Genomic DNA, 20,472 nt, shown 5'->3' on the forward strand with positions numbered 1-20,472 from the left:
AATGGTTGTCAGCTCTCTGTGTCTTGCAGCATTCAGCAGATCAGATTCGTTGGTATAACCTGTCCAATCCATGATGTTTTTGAGCCAGGATGTTTCTTTCCTTCCTCTAGCTGGCCTTCCTTCAATTTTTCTCTTCAGAATTGCTTGTAAACATATGTATTTGTTGTTCCTTAATACATGTCCCAGATACGCTATTTTGCGCCTTTTTATAGTTGTTATTAATTGCCGGCTTATATTCATCCTTCTAAGTACTTCGTCATTAGAAATTTTCGCAGTGCATGGTATTTTCAGTACTCGCCGGTAAATCCATATTTTAAAGGATTCCAATTTTCTTTCAACAGAGGATTTGAGCGTCCAAACTTCTGTTCCATATAACAGCACCGACCAAACATAACATTTTATAAAACGTATTTTTGTTGTTATGTTTATGTCATGACTTTTCAGGGTTTTACTATATTTACAGAAAGCATCTCGCGCCATCTCTATTCGACTTTTTATTTCTTTCGAGGGATCCCATTGTTCGTTTATTAACATCCCAAGATATTTAAAGGTTCTCACTCTTTCTATTTCTGTACCTTGTACTTTTAAGCTCACTCCAGCATGGGGATTTTTTCTGCTAATGATCATGTACTTCGTCTTCTTCATGTTGATTTTAAGACCATATTTCTCACTTACACGTGTCAGTTTCTCTACTAGTTTTTGTAGACCGGAAATGATCCCTGCCAGTAACGTAGCATCGTCCGCATACGATATTTTGCTTAACTGTATCAATACAAAATATTTCTTAGGCTACTCTTACATTACAATTCTTATCCCAAAACTCTATGTTCTGAAAATACAAACATTTCATAGTTGAAGAGTTTTCCCACAATGCATGTGCCATAAAATCTTAAGTGCATAGCGCACACACATACCACTATCGATACCAGCTACCACTGCATGGGGGATCTTCAACTCTTATCTTAAAACACTTCCATTATCAAATCAATGGAAAATTTGAAAATCTGTTCGAAGAATTTGGAACAACAATCATTTTGAGTTGCTGATACTCTTTCAGTTTCGCCATTGATGATTTTTCTTTGTTTGTTTGTTTCTGATATTTTATTTTTCCTTTTTTTTTTCAACTGCTACATTTACATAACACGTGGGCTTAACATTAATATTAAATGTAGGAGTTACGAAAAAACGTTTTCATTTGGTTGCTTTATTTTTCGAGAGATACAGATGATGGCAAAGGAAAGCTGGTATTTATATGCAACTCTTGATAGAGAACGATGATGATGTCGATAATGACGGTGAATATACAACGATGAAGCACTCATTTTTGTTGTTGGTATGTTGATATGAGTATGCTTTTTCCCCCAGGTGAAGGTTACGAACATTTTTCATTGTGATTTCAAGTACATTTAACATTCAGTTTGTGAATATGCAAAACTAAAGAATGTGTGAGAAAAACTGTTCTTGAGACTAATAGTGGACACAATATGTTGTAAAAAACAAAAAGAATATTTTTTGTAAACGAAAAACTTTAATTTTACTCATAAATTATTCATCAACTGATGGACCCGGCGAAATTCTTCTTGCAGAATTTGATAGTTTCAAATACATATTCTTTTAGATACCTATCTCGTTGCAGAGGTCAAATGCACTGTGAAATTGATTCTTTGATTTTATATATTTCAGACTATGTATACTGTTTGAAGCAGTTTATTTGTAATATCTTCTCGTCCTTACATGTTTAAGAATCGAGATATTTCACTCAAGTAATCGCAACAATTGTGTGTAGTAATTATCTTCGAGAGTTCGCTGATGGGGTGCATTTTCTTTATACCTTCAGCATTGTTGCTAACGAGGGTTTATACACTTTCATGTTTGGACGAAATCCGTTTCGATAACTCTTGAACGAAACAACTAATTTGGTCCAAAATTTGGCTTTCGTAATATTTTGTCCAAACTTAGATTGAGTTCGAAGATGGGCTCTATCGGTACACTCCTTCCGGTACCTCCCACACAAAAGTTCGAAAACTTTCGACTTAGATGAGGTTCCAATATGGACTCAGTCGGTCCACTTCTTCGGGTACCTCCCACACAATTTTTCGGAAAAGTTCAGTTTAGGATCTGCTCTCGAATCGCTTTAATTTGTCTTGTTACAACGTGTATACACTGTCCCCTGTACAACGGTACAAATTTCATCAGTGCCAAGTGCATACTTCCTGAAAAAACAGCCTGAAAATTGCAAAAAACTCCTATGACTCCGTGTGTAATGGTTGGAGCGCAAGATCACCCTCGAATGGATCTGCCGATTCGATCCAATAATTGGCCTTCCCAATATTTTGTCCAAACTTAGTTTAAGTTTCAGACAATTTGGAGTTGATTTAGCCATGTCTGTCTGGCTGACTGGAGCGCACGATAACTCTCGTACGGAACAACCAACCAATTTGGCATTCGTAATATTTTGTCCAAACTTAGTTTAAGTTCGAGGATGGTTTATAACGGTCCAATCTTTCCGGTACACACCCCCCACAAAAGTTAGAAAATGTTCGGAAAATTTGTGCGCACGATATCTCTTGAAGGGAGTATTTTATTTGGTTCATGCTTTGCCCATCGCGAAATTCCTACCAGACTTAGATGAGGTTCCTATATAGACACAATCGGTAAACTCCTTCGGGTACCTCCCACACAACATTTCGGAAAAGTTCAGTTTAGGATCTGCTCTCGAAACGCTTTGATTTTTGTTGTTACAACTTGTGTACACTGTCCCCTATACGACAGTACAAATTTCATCAGTGCCAAGTCCATACTTCCTGAAAAAACAGCCTGAAAGTTGCAAATAATTCCTATGATACCGTGTGTAGTGGTTGGAGCGCAAGATAACCCTCGAACGGATCTGCTAATTCGGTCAAAAATTTGGACTTCGCAATACTTTATCCAAACTTAGTTTAAGTTCGAAAATAAGAAATATCGGTCCACTCCTTCAGGTACCTCCCCACAAAAGTTGAAAAATGTTCAGAAAAATTGTGCGCACGATCACTTTTGAAGGGAGTGGCCGATTTGGTTCATACTTTACACATCCTAATATATCTACCAGATATAGATCAGGTTCAAATATGGATTATATTTGCCATCTCCTTCTTGTACCTCCCACACAAAATTTCGGATAAGTTCACTTTAAGACCTGGTCTCGAATCGCTTTGATTTTTGTCGAAGCAACTTGCATTCGCTGCCTCAATTACGACGGTAAAAGTTTTTTCAGGGGCAGGTCCACACTTTTTACATACACAGGTCAATACAATACCGGTCCACAACTTCCGGTACTTCCCCCCAATATTAAAAAAAAACTCACCAAAATTATATGTACGATATCTCTTAACAGGGCAACGAATTTGGTACAAACTTTAGATCTCTTAATATGTTCGGTCCTCTTCTTACGGTACCTCCCCACTAGAGTTAAACATTTGTGCGTAAGTGCAGTTTAGGGTCTGTTCGAAGATCTTTTGGAAATGTATACCGATGCTGTTCGTTGTGGTCCTATTGAAAGGTTTACTATGTTTCCCGTGGGCAAGTCCATGCTTCCTGGCAAACTGGTCCAAAAGTTATACGAGGACCCACTGAAATGACTAGTGGGCGCGATATCTATCGAAAAGATATGACTCCCAAAATAAGATCCACTTCCATAATGGACCAATTCGGTCCATTCCTTGAAGTACCTCCTCCGCAACACTTTGCACTTCAATCCTAATCCACATTTTATAATTCATCAGAAGGTTTTTACAAATGTAAAAGAATGTCAGAGAAATTGTGATCACAAACCACTACACTACCTGTTTTACACTTTTCGTTCTATATATATACGAGTATATTGCAATTATTGCGAAATTGCAATTAGAAATTCAATATAACGGATTTCTAAGGCAGATGGCATTGTCAACACTAACAATCTCATGTCGTTGAGATGAACTTATGAAAAAGTTTTCGGGAATGAAATTTATAAGTTGAAAGGTATAAGAAATTCGTCATTCCATTTGAACCGCATCGAAAATTATGGCAAAATAAAATTATAAGTCGACATTACTTTTGAAATGAAAATAAAGTTCGTAATATTTAATTCAGACCTCTTAAACAACTCCTAGGATGTATTGAGGATCGATTATATCGGTTCACGTTTTAATATAGACTCCATAGAAAATATTTTCGAAATGGCTAATTTAGTCTTCGCTATGGGGTACATAACTTTCTTGTCGGTATAAGTCTACATTTGTATATAAACCCCATAAAACAGTACCGACAAATTTTCGGAAATGTTATACCCTCCACCATAAATATGTAATTCCATTTGTAACAAATTCGTCGGAAACACTATAATATTTACTATATAGGATGTCACATATAACCTTGATCTGCATAAAATTCTAAGTCTAATTCGGCCAAACCAAACTTTTTTGCTTTTGCTTTTTGCTTTTGGTACAAACCTACCTTGCAGAAAGTGTTTGACAAAGAATCACGTTTTGATATAACACCTATAGAACGACACCGCCTGACAATTGATATTTTTCGTAAAATCTTTTTGCACTCAATTATTGGTAAAGATTTATGTTTTTAAACATGAAGCCAGGTCATTTTAACCCGGCTCTGGACGTATTCTTTTTCACCTATATATACAGGTCATAGGGGGTATTCGAATCTTCTCACTTGGGGTACTTGAAGTGTGACCACCATTTGTAAATTTCAGAAAATCGAATTTTTTGGCTTAAATTAAAGTAGAAGTAGCATAGAACGTGCGGTAAGATTTTTAGTCGATCGAAACAATATTGCCTCAGCTTTGGAAGGGGAAAAAATGTATTGTGTTTTGTACGCAACATAGAAACTAACGAGTGAGCCAAGGCTATAGGCCTAGACCACTACCACTGTGCATAAGCTTTTGACTGGTAAAATTCAAAATATTAAAACTGTGATAGCTTAGCGCCTTTGCTCTGAATGTCTTCATTAATACAGGTAAATTTTGTTGAAACGCAAATGAAAAGTTGGGTTTAATTTGCGGCGATATTTTCTACTTTCATTGTCAGGTCTTGCTTTTGGTATTCCCCTTTGGAAGCTCAGATATTTACTTTGGAAAAAAACGTTGACTTTTTCCCCAAATTAGTTTCTGCCCATTCCGACCTCTAAATATTATCCAACCATCACCAAAATCAATAGACTTCTTCCCCTTCGGGACCCTCATCAACATCCAAAATTTGGTGACGATCCGATAAAAATTGCGACCTGTAGCGTGATTACAAGGTTTAGATGGACAGACGGACACACATAGCCAGATCGACTCGGCTCGTCGTGACATTCATTTTGGTATATATAAGTATGGGTCTAAGACCATTATTTCGATGCGTTACAAACTTTTCGGTCAAAACCAGCTTATAATACTCTCCCCACACTGTGGTGTAGGTTATAACAAGTAAGAGATGGTTATAGTCGGACAGGGCCGACCATGTGATACCCTACTCCACTACACCAGGGCACTATTTTAAAAGGAATTTATTTTATATGATTGTGACATATTTTAGCCGTCCGGTCATACATACATACATAAGTTGATATACATGATAACATACCAGAGATATAGAACATGTATACATATCAAGCTTTTTGTAGAAAATTAACTTATGTTGAAACTGAGGTATGGGGTATTGTAACTAGCGATCAGTTTTACTATACCATAACTTTTGACCGCATTTCGGTAAAATAAACTGTTTTAGCCCGATTCACCGAGGGGTTTCTTAAAATAATAATTTGAGCGGAAGCTGTGGTCGTACTAATGTAAAAATATCGGAAAAAATCGTTGAATTAAACGAGTTTCATTATGTTATTTTCCAATTAGTGGTTTTAAAACACAATGTAGAGCTTAATGCTCAAAGGAGAAGCTAAAGAGTACACTTCAGAGTTGAAGTTTCTAATGTATGATTTTTTAATATATCCACTGTATCTACCTCAAACGGATGCTGACATTTTGAAACCTGAAAAATGGGGTTTTTTGAATTTTTGCTCTCATCGGGACGCGCAGCTGGATTTCTCTAAAAGCTTATTATTTGGTTGTAGTACTCGCGATTTCGCATTTTTTAATGTATAACATGAGGGTGTAGCACTCACAGGATCACAGTAATCCGCGCCCAAACACGAAATTTTTGTGCGTAAATTTTTCTCAAAAACCTATTTTTTTGTTTAAAATTTTCAAACGTCATTCGATTTCCGTGGAAACCAGCGTAAATTTAGTTTTTTTACGTTCTAAATCTAACAAGCTACGACGCGTAAAAATCCACCCACTAGATCGGCGGATATGATACCCCTCAAATTTCGAAAATTTGCAAAAAAATATTTTGAAAATATCGCATATTAAAACGCGTTTTGGATGTGTCAGTTCTACTTAAATAAATAGATCGATACGCGTGTTTAAACTGTGCGAAAACAGATATTTAAAAACTCTCGTAAATCCAGAGATATAATAGATTTTTTCTAAAAATTTAGTGCGATGCTACATCCACGGTTCTTGATGGATCGCATTGAAACGGCATAGAATGATGTATTTTTTAATGGTGATTATTGAAATTGGATGCGCATAAAATGTAATTGAACTTCGCGGAAATGATGACCATTTTACAGTATTTTGCACCCTAATATGCAGCAGATGCTACATCGTGGCCGCCAAATAGAATTTGACAAACTGTACATCAAATAAAAGGGATTGATTCGCTGTGTTGGAAAATCGGATGCGCATCATGTCATTTTCATAATTACGCGGTTTATATGCGTCTCAAATGTTATAATATTCAATATAACATTATTTTAACGTTATGCCACAATTGGAATTCCTTGTGATTTAATATAAGGTTCTAATAATATTATCCAATAGGAAAACTATAAGCGAAAAATTTGTTACAACGGAATATCATCATTATTGCGTGAAATTTTTACGAAAATGCCGAAGAACTCAAACATTTTTTCTCCAACTGTTCCTATAAAACCATAAAAAAATAAAATTAGAATAATATGATTTTAATTTTTTCCTAATATTTTCTTCGTATTTTTGCAAATAATATGAATACTATAGCTCCAACCTTTACAACTTAGGTTTCATTTTATTCCTCAAAATGTCTGGATGCTGTTATATTTTTTTTATATATTTTTCGTAAGTATGAGCGCTATTGTTTCAAAAATAGGTTTGTAGATACGTGAAATTATTTAACAAATTTGATTTTTCGCGAATCCATTGAGACTTTGCGATTATTTTTTGCATCATTGCAAAGGTTACGAATTCAGTTAACGATAATAGAATATAACAGCTAACTATATTAAGCCGCGATTTTTTTTAGAATTTTTTCTAATTATCATAATTAAAACGGTATCTTTTGTGCGCAACGATCAAAGACAGATTTGGAATGCAGATTTTTTTCTTAATCTGTGTACCAAAAATCATTGATGTAGTATCAAAATTTTTTTTTTGATTTTTTTGAAACGGAAAAGACTATTTTAGACATTTGTCCTGATATATACGCTGTCATTCCTGGAAACGTATGGTATTAGTTTCCGTATTTTATAATGACCAATCGGGGCTTTTTCGCTATATATTATTAAAACAAGTTAGAAAGTATCAGTCAGCTGTGTCGACGGAGAGGGACACAAAGAAAATAAGTAAACTCAATAGTTATAACATCTCTTTGGCTTTTTCAAATTTTCCAAGAAGTATGCACTGTGAACCACAAAAAAATTGTACCATCGTAACAAGGGCCACAAAGACAAAAAATGCAAAAAAAGTTGAAACAATAAGAGAAGAGTCCTTAAACGGCACTCTTTCCAAAATTTGTGTGGGAGGCACCCGAAGGAATGTTCCGAGTGTTCCATATTCGGGCGTAATCCAAGCTCTAAGAAATAATACGATGTATAAAATTACGACCAAATCGGTTTCTCCCTTCGAGGGTTATCTTAGGCACTAGTCAGTTTAGTTGGCGTCGTCTCAAGAAGTATGGGCTTGCCCCAAACAAAAATTGCACCGCCTTAAAAGGGGCCGCAAGACGAACATGTTTCAAACTAATTCAAAACGGTTCGAGAAGAGCTGTTAAACTATACTTTTCCTAAAGGAGTGGGCCGATATAGTCCATATTCGAACCTGTATGGAAGTAATGTTTCCATATCCTTAGTTTGGAACAATTGTAAAACAACAACAAAATTGTTGTAAAAACCTTAAAATACCGAAAATCGGGAGGTACCGTTATATGGGGGCTATACATGGACCTATGTTGACAGTTCTTAGTGGAGATGTTTTGTGATCATTAGGAAACTCAACTGTCCAATTCAGGTAGTTCGGTTAAAAATTTTAGCTAAAATCCTCAAACTACCGAAAATCGGGAGGTACCGCTATATGGGGGCGATACCAAAACAACAATTTTGTAGTGGAGATGTTTTGTGATCACTAGGAACCTCAAATGTCAAATTACAGGTAGTTCGATCAAAATTGTTGCTAAAATCCTCAAAATGCCGAAAATCGTGAGGTACCGTTATATGGGGGCTAACCAAAACATGTACCTATGTTGACAGTTTTTAGTGGAAATGTTTTGTGATCACTAGGAACCCCAACTGTCAAATTACAGGTAGTTCGTCGAAAATTGTTGCTAAACCCTCAGTGAACCGAAAATCGGGAGGTACCGTTATATGGGGCAATATCAAAACATGGTCCTATGTTGACGGTTTTTTGTGGAGTTGTTTTGTGACCACTGGGAACTTCAAATGTCAATTGCAGATAGTTTGATCAAAAATGTAGTTCAAATCCACAAAATACCGCAAATCGGGAGCTACCGTTATATGGGGGCTATACCAAAAAGTGGTCCGATATAGCCCATCTTCGAACTTGACCTGCCTATGGAAAAAATATTCTCGGGTGCAAAAATATAGCGCTCTAGCTTATTTATTGTGAACGCTAGAGTGATTACAACAGACGGACATGTTTAGATCGTCTTAGAATTTTATCCTGATCAACAATATATATACTTTATATGGTCGCAAATGATTAGTTCGGTGTGTTACAAGCAGAAAAACAAACTTAATATACCCTCTATACTATGGTGGAGGGTATAAAAACATTACCACACAAACCACTTTTAATTGATATGATATATTGAATAAACTTATATTATGATAAATTTGATAAAAAAACAAAAGGTTATGCCATTTTTGTATGTCGTGGTTCCAAGGCTTATTTTCAGTTATATATCTGCTTAGAGCAGGCCTGTGCACACAAATTCATACATATTTTGAGACATTTTCCATAGTTTCCCCACATAACATTATTATTTTCCGACAATATTTGTAAACGTATTCTACTTCTACACGGATAAGCCTACAATAAGCATGCATATTAAATAACCATTTTCCAGTTATTACACATGCATTTAAAAACTTTTTTGTAATATTATCTCAAGTAATATTATAGTATGTTGGATTGCTTTTTGCCATAGAGACAATTTGTGTTTTGAAAATTGCCAAAACAAAAACAGATGTTCTCTTTTTAAATTGTGTGTGTGTGCGAGCAAATTTATACACACCGTCAGCAGAGTGGGCTCCCTTTGAAGACCCCTGGCTTATAGTGACTTCAAAAGTTTGTCAATAAAGCCCATATAGAAAACTTTTTAAATGACTTGGTGCGTGAGCTTTTTTATCGAATCGCCTTATACATAATTCAGGTTTTATTTAATCGTAGGTAAAAATTCAATTAAATATGACACAGGGATACGAGGTTGTAAATGGATACCGCCTGATTTAAGCTATTTCGATTGTCTTGGCCACATTTTCCAATCGATTGGCTCTAATTTTATTTGGCATCTTCGTTTCCTAGGGGGGAAATTTTTCGCAGAAAATGTTTAAAAAGGGTCCATGTTTCAGAGTTGCGCCAATCAGGTACCAACCTTTATGATTTTACGAGGGCCTTGACCACATTTTCCAATAGATTTGATTTAAAATTTGTATTTTGGTTTCTTCCTGCAGAAGATTTTTAATAAAGGTATATATTTTGTAATAGCTCCTTATAACTAACTGTACCTCCTAAGTCCACATTCCCCAGCAAGGTGGTGAAAGATAAGAGGGTTACAAACTCTCAGTGATGAAATCTGCAAAAGTGAATTAATTTATTTTGTTCATAATAAAATAAGTGATAACGAAGTAGCGGGTACTTGTTTGTTATAAATAAATGTGCCCCCATATGTAACAAAGCGGTTACTTTAGCCACTTTATTCCCCAATATTTGAAAAAAATGCATTATCTATAAAAGTTTAACTATATTGGGTTATACAGTATCACATCTGCTATTAACTTTATAAAACATCCTTTCACCCCCTTCTTCAACACAACGATATTTTAAAACAAGTAACCAAAAATTAAAGATAAACAATACCTCTTAAGTTCTTTGGCATTGATACTTTATTTATTGTTCGCCTTTTTCCGTTTCCTTTTCATATTTTAATACTCTATTTTTATACCACGCTTTTCTGACATTATAAGCCTTTATGTCAATCAATCAACGGCTCCATTCAATTCTCAAAGGCGCTTGGCTTTTGCGTAAGGTTTCAGCGTTACGTTATTGAAAGACACTAAAAGTAACAAAAAAACAATAAAAGGTCGCCATCATATTCCTTCTTGTCGTTGTCCTTAAGCAACAAGTTATCCATTTGACTGAGTACTTGAGTCGTTAAACAAAATATGTTTTCCCGCATTAAAAATAAAATTAATTAATTTGTGTTTTATTTCACGTTGATAATGGGTCTCGCATAAAAGGGTTTTCATGTCGACATAATTAAAGAAAATATATAAATCTTTAATTTATAAAATTTATGCATATTCTCAATGGTGGCGTAGGACATGGAAGAAATTAAGCAACGATTTTCATTGTCTTTACAGGACAAAGTTCCGGATATATATCACCATTTTTTTCGATTTAACACTGATGATCAATTCTAACGTGTGATATTACGTAAACGCAGTTTGTTCATACAAATGATGTGGGCTATTGGAACTGCGTAATGAACTAGATAGTCATTTCAGTGTCATTCGTTCATTGGCCTACATTGTATCATAGGCAAAGCGAAACCGCTGAAGCTAGAACAGTGAATTGAATTAGGAATGTAACGCAAAATCACAAAATTCAGTAAAATTTATTGAAAAATATGGCAAAATCTTCAAAATGCCCTAAAATAATAGATACGGTTATATGAGAGCCATACCATAAACTGGGTCTATATATAAATTTTCACAGAAACATCGATTACCCTATGTGAATTTACTGTCTTAAAAATCATAATATAACACAACAGATTGGTGAATTTACTGTCGTCGTCTTGTCGCCTCCATTGTCTATCTTTTCTTGTCCTAAATCGTAAAATTTTATTGACGACAAACAACTGTTTGTGTCCGCCCTTATAGTGCGTCTCCTTTAAACAACTTATTAAGAAATAATGATCAACCAATATATTAAGGCTACCACAAGAGGACATCAAAGCAATAATATTTAGTTTTTTTTTTTAACCAAAAAGATCAAAAAATGTCAACATCAAATAAAAATCATTTACCTATAAAATTTGAATTAAAATCAATTTGATTTACTAAATTGTAGTAAATTAAATTAATATGCTAACAACGTCTTCTTAATTTAAATTGAAAGTTTGATTACAAAGAACTTTAAACCTACTTATTTTTAAATTTTACTCTTGGTTAAAAATGCGTTTAATTGAATCTTGAAATAACACCTTCACATTAAGAGGATACATGTGGCGTATGATTGATTTCGTATAGATGTAAACAATTCAATATCAATTATACGCTCCCAGTTTCAAATCTCCAACCATATGTATAAAAATATCAGTGTGAGCAGATTTAAAAAAGTATTGCAGCTAAATCAGTATTAAAATAATGCTAAAAATGCTAAAATAAGTATTAAAATGCGAAAAAATAATGCTACATTTTAAACGTATAGAAGACATATTAAGTTTGCTTTTGCGTTTCCAGCACATTGAAATTATAATTGGCGACCCTATAAAGTATACATATTCATGATAAAAGTAAAATTCTTAGTCGATCAATGCATGTTCGTCCGTCTGTGGTAATCACTCTGACATCAACAAAAATTGTGGCAGGGCACTGAATGTTTGGAAAGATGCGCCTTTGTTTGCAGGCAGGTCAAGTTCGGTCCATGTTTTGATACAGCCCCTATATAAAGGAACTGGCCGATTTCAGGTATTCTGCTGTTTTTGGCTAAATTTTCAGGGTTAATTAGCTATGATTTGGTATTTAAGTTTCCAAAAACTTTTCCCCCCATATAACGTTACTACCCGATTTCTGGTATTTTGATGTCTTAAGCTACATCTTCAAAACGAATTAGTTATAGTTTGGTATTTAGGGTTTCTAGTGGCTAAAACATGTTTTGGAATAAGTACATACAACGGAACCAACCGATTTCGGGTATCTTTTATGTTTGTAGCTACATTTTCAGACCGAATTAGCTGTAATTTAGAATTTAGGGTTGTCAACAAACTTCTCCATTAAAACTTTAGATAAATTCATATATCTTCATACGGGTTAAGACATCAGCTATCTACAAAATAATTCCAGTTTAGGTGTGTACACTATAGATAAAAGTTAGTTCACATTCAATCGTCTAAAAATTAAGTTTTTCCGATTTTTTCACATATGATGTGTTGTCAAATTTGCCGCTTGATGTTGCCCGATCTTTACAAAAATATTTTTGTCTTTCAGAATAAACAGATTTTCCCCCACCGGCCAGTACTCTTTCAATACTTCTTCCATTCTTACGTCCATTATTTTTGCAGAAATATATAGTGAGGATACATATGTAACTTCAGATAACCCGGAAAGAAATATGCGCGGCAATGCTTCATCATTTAGAGTCCTTTTCTGCGATCACGTTACTTCATAGGAGTAAAATTTGGTAAAATCAAGTATTTAAGCCCGTATATTGTCGTAATGTACATCAATGTAAAACCTGTTACTACAAACATCGCAGAAGAAACAAGGACGTGTTTCCTCATATCAATTAGTGAACCCCAATTCATGTTAGTTCAATGATCTGGGACCTATTAATGATTCCAAACAACGAATCTTAATACGCTACTTGTAGAGGAGTTTTTCATGTCTCAAATACTTATGAAATGTCACCAACATTACGATATAGTCTGGGAATCGAACCCGAGCATTCACTATGCACGGTAGCACTTTAGAGAAATTCATATATCTTCATACATGTTAAGATATCAGCTATCTACAAAATAATTTTAGTTTAGGTGTGTGTACTATAGATTAAAGTTTGTTCATATTCAATCGTCTAAAAACACTGTGACACAAAATGGAACTCAAAGTCCGGGGGGTGGAAAATTTCTTTTGGAGATGAAAGCCCTTGATGTGTATACTAAGAAGCCAAAAGGAAATTTTCGCCATATGTCAAGTTTCTGAAATATCGCGCGATGAAGTTTTTTTATTTTTTCCCTATAGTACTTGGGAAAATAGCTCCAAATCTCTGTTTAGCGTTGTTGTCGCTTTGTTTTGGGGTGACATGTATTCAGTCAAATCGATTGGCGAATCTTTTTGTAGAACATTTCATTCTTCTAACTCAATGCCTTTCATGTCCTTTTCGTCCTTTATTTCTTGAACCGTACTGAAAGTACCACAACTTCTTAGTTATAGCGATATGAATTCTTTCTTGATAAACTATACATACCTACATGACAAAAAACCTAACGAAATTTGATCAGAAGTTTGACCTACGGCATAACTGTCCTTCCGGGTTCGTAATATTATCTTCATCGACTTTCATCGGCAAAAAGAATTGTTCGCCAACCAGCCTTTCTTCTACATATTTGCGCGTACTGATATTTTTCCTTAAAAATTTTGTTTTGGCAATATTAAACGGAAAGCGTTTTATTTGAGAGAATCCATCATTAAAAATTATGTTCTAGTTTTAAGTGCTTTTATAAATAAAAGATTGTAACTTAATTTTTTAAATTATTTTTTATTTCTTCTCATATTTTCAATTTTTGGGAATGAAAACAAATGTCTTTTACATTTTGTTCATATTTAAATTTATTTAAGGGACTGACATAATGTGATTTTGGAGACATCTGGGTAAAGATGACTACTTGGTGATGAACTCGACTCCTTGCTCTGCTATGTCGTTCACAACTTTCAAGTTGTGTAACATCCTTTACCCTTCCTGGTAATTGATGTTCTGCAGTCAAGTTGGAGGATCTTTTCAAGAAATTCGGAGTTAATGCTTAATCTCTTGAACAACAAGTAAGTATACCCTGTAATTACGCCTGGTAGACTTTTTCTGGAAATTTCAGCAGTTGTTCTTTAGTTATACCCCGGTTACACTTAGACGGATTAACCCAGTAGGTTTGGATTTCAAATGTCAATTCCATAGCGCAAACTTCAAATAAATCCCCTCGAAGTTGGTTAACCCGGCAAAAAACTCTAGTGTAACCGTACTATTAGTTTGGTTTTTTCCATCTTCTTCTGCTTGCTTTGTTAAGATTTTTGTCGCATTTGGCTCTTTACGGTGGTTTGAACTATCAAATCAGGCCAACAAATTCAGGACTAAGATACCACAGATGATTTATAATTTTGTTATTTCCTTTATCTGATATTTGTTTCGTATTTCAATAAATCTTCAATGCGGTTTAAGTATTTTTTTGGACCTAAAAAATATTTCTGAATTTCGTTTTTACTATTTGTTGTATTAAACTCAATCTATTGTCTCTAGTCCTTTTCAACCTATTGATTATGTTTACCCAATCCATCTAATATTATATCTACATAACCATTATCTTGTTGATTATACGTTTTGTTAAATCAATAACGCACACTCTCATTTATAACACTCTGTTGTTGTCGTTTGATACAAAATAAATAAACAAAATAAGAAACGTTCTAGGCGCGTTAAACCAGGCTCGAATGATGAAAACACAAAGTGCTTCTACGACCTCTTGTTCTTGGGAAGTCAGCTGGGAAGTAGTTTTAAAACATTCTCGCCTACATCGAACTTGAATTTGTTAATCGCAGACTATTCTTATAGAAATCGTTGTTTGGTTGATGTCCGGATGTGCTGCCAAACTTGCAGTCAAAAATCATTCTCAACAATACTTCTTATAAGTCTGTAAGAAACTCTCGACTTAACATCTGCTCAAGCTGCATTATTCTAGGCATTCGAACACTGCTAAGTCTTGTTTCTCCCCTGTGCTACTGTCAGTTTCAGGAACGCCAGTAGTTGTTCTTTACCCCCATACCAGATGATACCAGAACAGCAACTCGTTCTTTCTGCACTGTTTTGGGAATACCTGGTAATAGTTTTCCATGCCAGTGCACGCAAATAGCCTTGTTTTGGGGTATCTTCCTTGAATTTGTTGCGAGTATTTTTCACTGTTTATTCTCCGGAATAAACGGATAAAGCTTCTAAAGATCATATATTTGTTGGGGTCCTCTCCAAGAGCTTCTACTGTACATAAAATGATACGACTAACGTTCCTATATGACACTTTACAGGGATCCATCAGCAATGAAAATTTCATGGTTAGGAGCTGCGCTTGATTATTTTCGGGACAGATGGTTCTTCAGATTCTACGAAGCGTTTAGCATCAAAAGAAGACCTATACCTCATTGAAAATATATTGAATTACGACAACAGAGACAGAAAAAGGAAATAAAAAAATTAAAAATCACCTGTGGTATCTTAGTCCTGAAGTTGCTGGCTTGACATTGTTTGATCCGACAGTGCAAAACACCGTTAAGAGTCAAATGGCGACAAAAATCTTAACAAAGCGAAGGTGGAAACTTCTCCGTAAATATTCGTCCCAAACTGTTCGAAATTCATAAAAAAGTCACACTAACTCCGAGTCGAGCACACCACAGATTACAACCAATTAATTACAACAACTAAAAATGCGTCCTGCAAGTAGTCGGATATACCCAGATAGGCTCCATTTTGGCCCTAAGGCGTACGTAGTCACGTTAATCGAGACAATGGCTTTCTATCTCGAATTCAGTAATACTTACGCATTTTGAATATAAAATAAACAGAATGGCCTTTAATTTAATGCATAATACGGGCAAATAGCTTTAACCGTTCCACAGATATGGGTCGCCGAGAGAGACAAGATTTTCATAACTTCGAGGCTCCAGTAGCACGAGTTAACTTATTCCAATGGTGCTCAATTGGCAATCTTAATCTTAAATCTATCTAAAATCTAATATAAGTAAACAGTTTAGGCGGCACCCCCGCCTAAAAAAATCCGACATCGATTTCTTCCCTTTGAGTTAAAACCAGCCTAAAGCTACAAATTAAGACAAAGAAAATATTGAATTTACATAAAATGATTGATATTATTTTATCAAATTTTATATTTTTTTCATAGTTTAACAATCAAAAATAGTATTACAATACCATATACCCTACACCACACCGTCGTAAGAGGTATCAATAACATAATAATCTGCTAAAAAATCGACGTTAAATGACCAACAGCCTTATTTTAGGACACTTTAAAGTTTTTTTGATGATTTTTTCCTACTTTAATTGTAAATTTTACGACTTTTATGACGATTTTCGCCAAAAACTGTTTGCATATTCTGCATATTTTTTGCATATTTTGCATATTTTTGCATATTTTGCATATTTTTGCATATTCTGCATATTTTTGGCATATTTTTTGCATATATTTTGCATATTTTTTGCATATTTTTGATATGACCCCAAATATCGAAAAATTGACCCTTAAAACGCCTACATCGAAAATTTGAGTCCAATCGACAAAAATCGATTAGTTGTCAAAGAGAACCGTACCTAAAATCTTCTGAACAAAATATTTGTAGAATATTTGGATGCTGAAAAATCTCATCTTGTACTACTTTCACTACGGTTCAAGAAATAACGGACGAAAAGGACATGAAAGGCATTGAGTTAGAAGAATAAAATGTTCTACAAAAAGATTCGCCAATCGATTTGACTGAAGACATGTCACCCCAAAACGAAGCTACAACAACGCCAAACAGAGATATGGAGCTATTTTCCCAAGTACTATAGGGAAAAAATAAAAAACTTCATCGCGCGATATCTCAGAAACTTGACCTATGGCGAAAATGTAATTTTGGCTTCTTAGTATACTCATCAAGGGCTTTCATCTCCAAAAAAAATTTTCCACCCCCCAAAAATGCTGCTGCACAGTGAAATTAAAATTTTCCGATTTGTTCACTTATCTTATTTTTACAAAAATATTTTTGTCTTACAGAATAAACAGAATAAATCCGATATGAGGGCTATATCAAAACATGGAACTATACCTACAATTTTCTACAGAAATATTGTACTGTTCTATAAGGGATGTGGCAAATTTCTGGAGAAAAACGAAGACGAAACCAAATTTTTGCATTTCGATGGGATATTGATGCTAAAACCTTTAAAATACCGAAAATAGGGAAGTACCCTCTATGGAGGTTATATCAAAACATGGACCTGCACCGAGAAATTTTTGGAGGAAAGCTTTGTAGCCCCGACTGAGATCAAATGCCAAAACGTAGATCTATAGTGCTGCTCAAAACATTTGCAACTGAAATGACTACTTCACTTTTATATACTCGTAGTTCTGAGGTAATTTATGGATTTGAAATGCAAGTATTTTTGTAAGTCGATTGTTTATTTACCACTTTTTAAAAATTTAAAAAATAATTGGGAATAATTGCACTTATTTTACAAAAATATACAAAACAAAGCTTGGATACACTTTTGGCCCTTCTCAAAACATTTGCATTTTGTTCAAAATCTAAAGATATTATTTTTGTTTTGATAATATATTATAAATTAAACATTTTATTTATTATCTGGACACATCATAAAGGTATCCAGCTAACTAAATAAATTAATATATCCTTTGGAATCCTGTCTCTATGGATAGTTGTTAAATACCAAGGTCTTATTCGATATTTTATAGTGTAGAGTCCATTTTAGGGCCCCGGAACCTCCTATATGAATTTAGATCAGATTTTTAAAAAAATTTAAAAAAATATTTGAAAAAATTACCAGTTTTACGTGGTTATATATACGTTTAGTGTTATGTCAAAACACCCTCTTACATGATATCTGTGGTGTGTACCTGGTGCGATTTCGACATATTATATGTTCGGTTAGTTTTTAAATCCAATAAATATCTCGACCTCATGCCTCCAGTACCATCTCTGTAAATAAAAATTAAATACCCCCAGGTCAACATAAAACACCATCTTCATTTTGGGTCAACTGTTTTGTAAAAGAGGACAAACTCGATTATCATTCGACCTGGTGATCAAGTAAATTTCTTCAAGTCATATAACTCAAATATTGATTTTAGTCGACGAAAAGTAATCGATTTTACAACTTTAAAAACAATTCCAAACAATTTTTGCAAAACTTATATGAAAATTTGAATTTTTCCGGGAAATTACTGATTTCTTAACATTTGCCCATATTGGTACACCGGTATTCATGTTATTGTGTAGATTTATAGATGTAAAGCCTTTATTTAACATATGTTGAAGACCGTTGACCGTGTTATATACCGTGAGATAGAGGCACCCTTGGGTATTTCTTCAACTCCCTAACATTTGATATTGCATGAACACCTGGCCGCAAAAATGGGGTTTTGTCGTTCGATCCAGCACAATTTGACAATCGCTCAAAAATGACTCTTGTCGATTTGTGCAAAGAAATTGTGAATAAATACGATCGCGGTGCTTCAAACGACGTTCCTAAGATCGACACAAACGACGAATCTTGGATATCTGCTTATGCGCCCGAAACAAAACAGCATATCCAACGAAAGTTATTCATGGAAGAAGCACTTCGAAGCAAATGGTCATCTGTTTCTTGGATCTATGCATATGAGTCCGAAACAAAACAGCAACCGATCGTGGGGGTCTTCGAAGCGAGCCAAATAAAACGAAAATAATCCATGGAAGAAGCTCTTAGAAGCAAATTGTTGTCTGTTTCTTCGGCTAAACTGACCTAAGGAACATTTGCCCATATTGGTACACTACAATTGGTTTGCCTGAAGTCTTCTGAGAAATTCGAAACACGAACATTGACAACGCTAACTCTCACACATTGATTCAATTCAGAGCTTTTTGACCAGACAAAACATGGAATTGATAAGACATCGCCGTACAGCCCTGACTTGGAACCCAATGTGTTCATCTGATTCCCGCACATCAAGAAAAAATGCGTGCCTTACGATTTTTGTCGCCAGAAGATGTTCTCGAAGCGTTCAAAAACCATGCTTTGGAGGTGTCTCAATCGAAGTGGAAAAAGTGTTTCAACAATTGGATTGAGTGCACAAGAAAGTGTATAAATCATGCTGGAGACGAATAAAAAAATCCAACTATTTTTGATGACAAATATTCGCGTTTTCATTATAAGGTTAGAGACTTTTCAAGTTACCGTCGTACACTCTTACTGTATAAGTTCGATACATTGATTACGTCACTGTATCTGTTCGATACATTGTCCTCCCCTTCCGCAGCATTACAATTATAACCACATTAATTGGCCGCTCCTTCGAGCACAATGGGGAAATCTTCTCTGCCTTACTTTTAGGAGCCATATTCGCTTAGTTCGGATGCTGGGAGAGAATATTCATTCTTTCCCACACTCTCTCCTAAAAGTCACATTCGCTTAGTTCGGATGCAGAGGGGCGCTTTCCAATGCTGTGTTCGTCGTTGTTGATCTCGACCTTGTTAGCGCTATTATGCACATTGGCGACGTCACTTGTTATTTCGCTTTCGTTAACAACACACGTCATAAAGGTAAAGTTTGTTTCCTTGAAACACATTACTTACCAATAAAGAATTGAAAAAACTTATATCTATACAAATTACATACACCACATTTGTTTTATTTCTTTTCTTTTTGGGATTCGTCTACACTGGTATCACGCCAACATTTGGTCCAATCGAGCCGGATCAAAAACCTGCATAAAGAAGTTGTTGCTAATTTGGTTTTTTTCCCTATTTTTAAAGGAGAACAATCAACATCACCAACATCCCCCCTCATCAGTACGCATCGTCTCACCAACAACCACATCAAAAATCATTAAACCATCATCCACAAACAACATCATTAAAAGGTACGTAGTTCAGTTTCTTTTATATTGAGCATACCGCGAGTGTTGTTGTTTTTACATTTTTTCGGGTTTAACAAAGTGATCTTTTGATAATTTGTTCGCTACGTCGCGTACTGGTCGCCCTACAACTGCCTTAACGCGTGTGTTAGTACATCGAAAACTTCTTACAGTCCACCAATCGTCGTACATTTGCTAAATAATCGTATTAAAATAACCAATATTCCCAATATTGTGTCTTTATTTTAATACATTAAATGATTATTTACAAAAATCTAAAATATTCTAA

General features: G+C 34.8%; 1 protein-coding gene across 2 annotated transcripts in view; it reads left to right on the top strand.

Annotated features, from left to right (window-relative positions):
- LOC141394092 (uncharacterized) overlaps positions 1-20,472 on the top strand; it is a 142,926-nt gene that overhangs the window by 114,324 nt on the left and 8,130 nt on the right. The window contains exons 1-2 of one of the 2 annotated variants that reach the window (XM_073967940.1): positions 19,826-19,869; positions 20,083-20,189. The gene's annotated coding sequence lies outside the window, so the exon portion shown is untranslated. Of the gene's footprint in view, positions 1-17,324; positions 20,190-20,472 lie in introns of those variants that run through there. The other variant, XM_073967939.1, reaches the window with a different exon arrangement.

This window comes from Musca autumnalis, unplaced genomic scaffold (assembly GCF_047663935.1).
Source record: "Musca autumnalis isolate F117 unplaced genomic scaffold, ASM4766393v1 scaffold_2, whole genome shotgun sequence".
NCBI lineage: Eukaryota > Metazoa > Arthropoda > Insecta > Diptera > Muscidae > Musca > Musca autumnalis.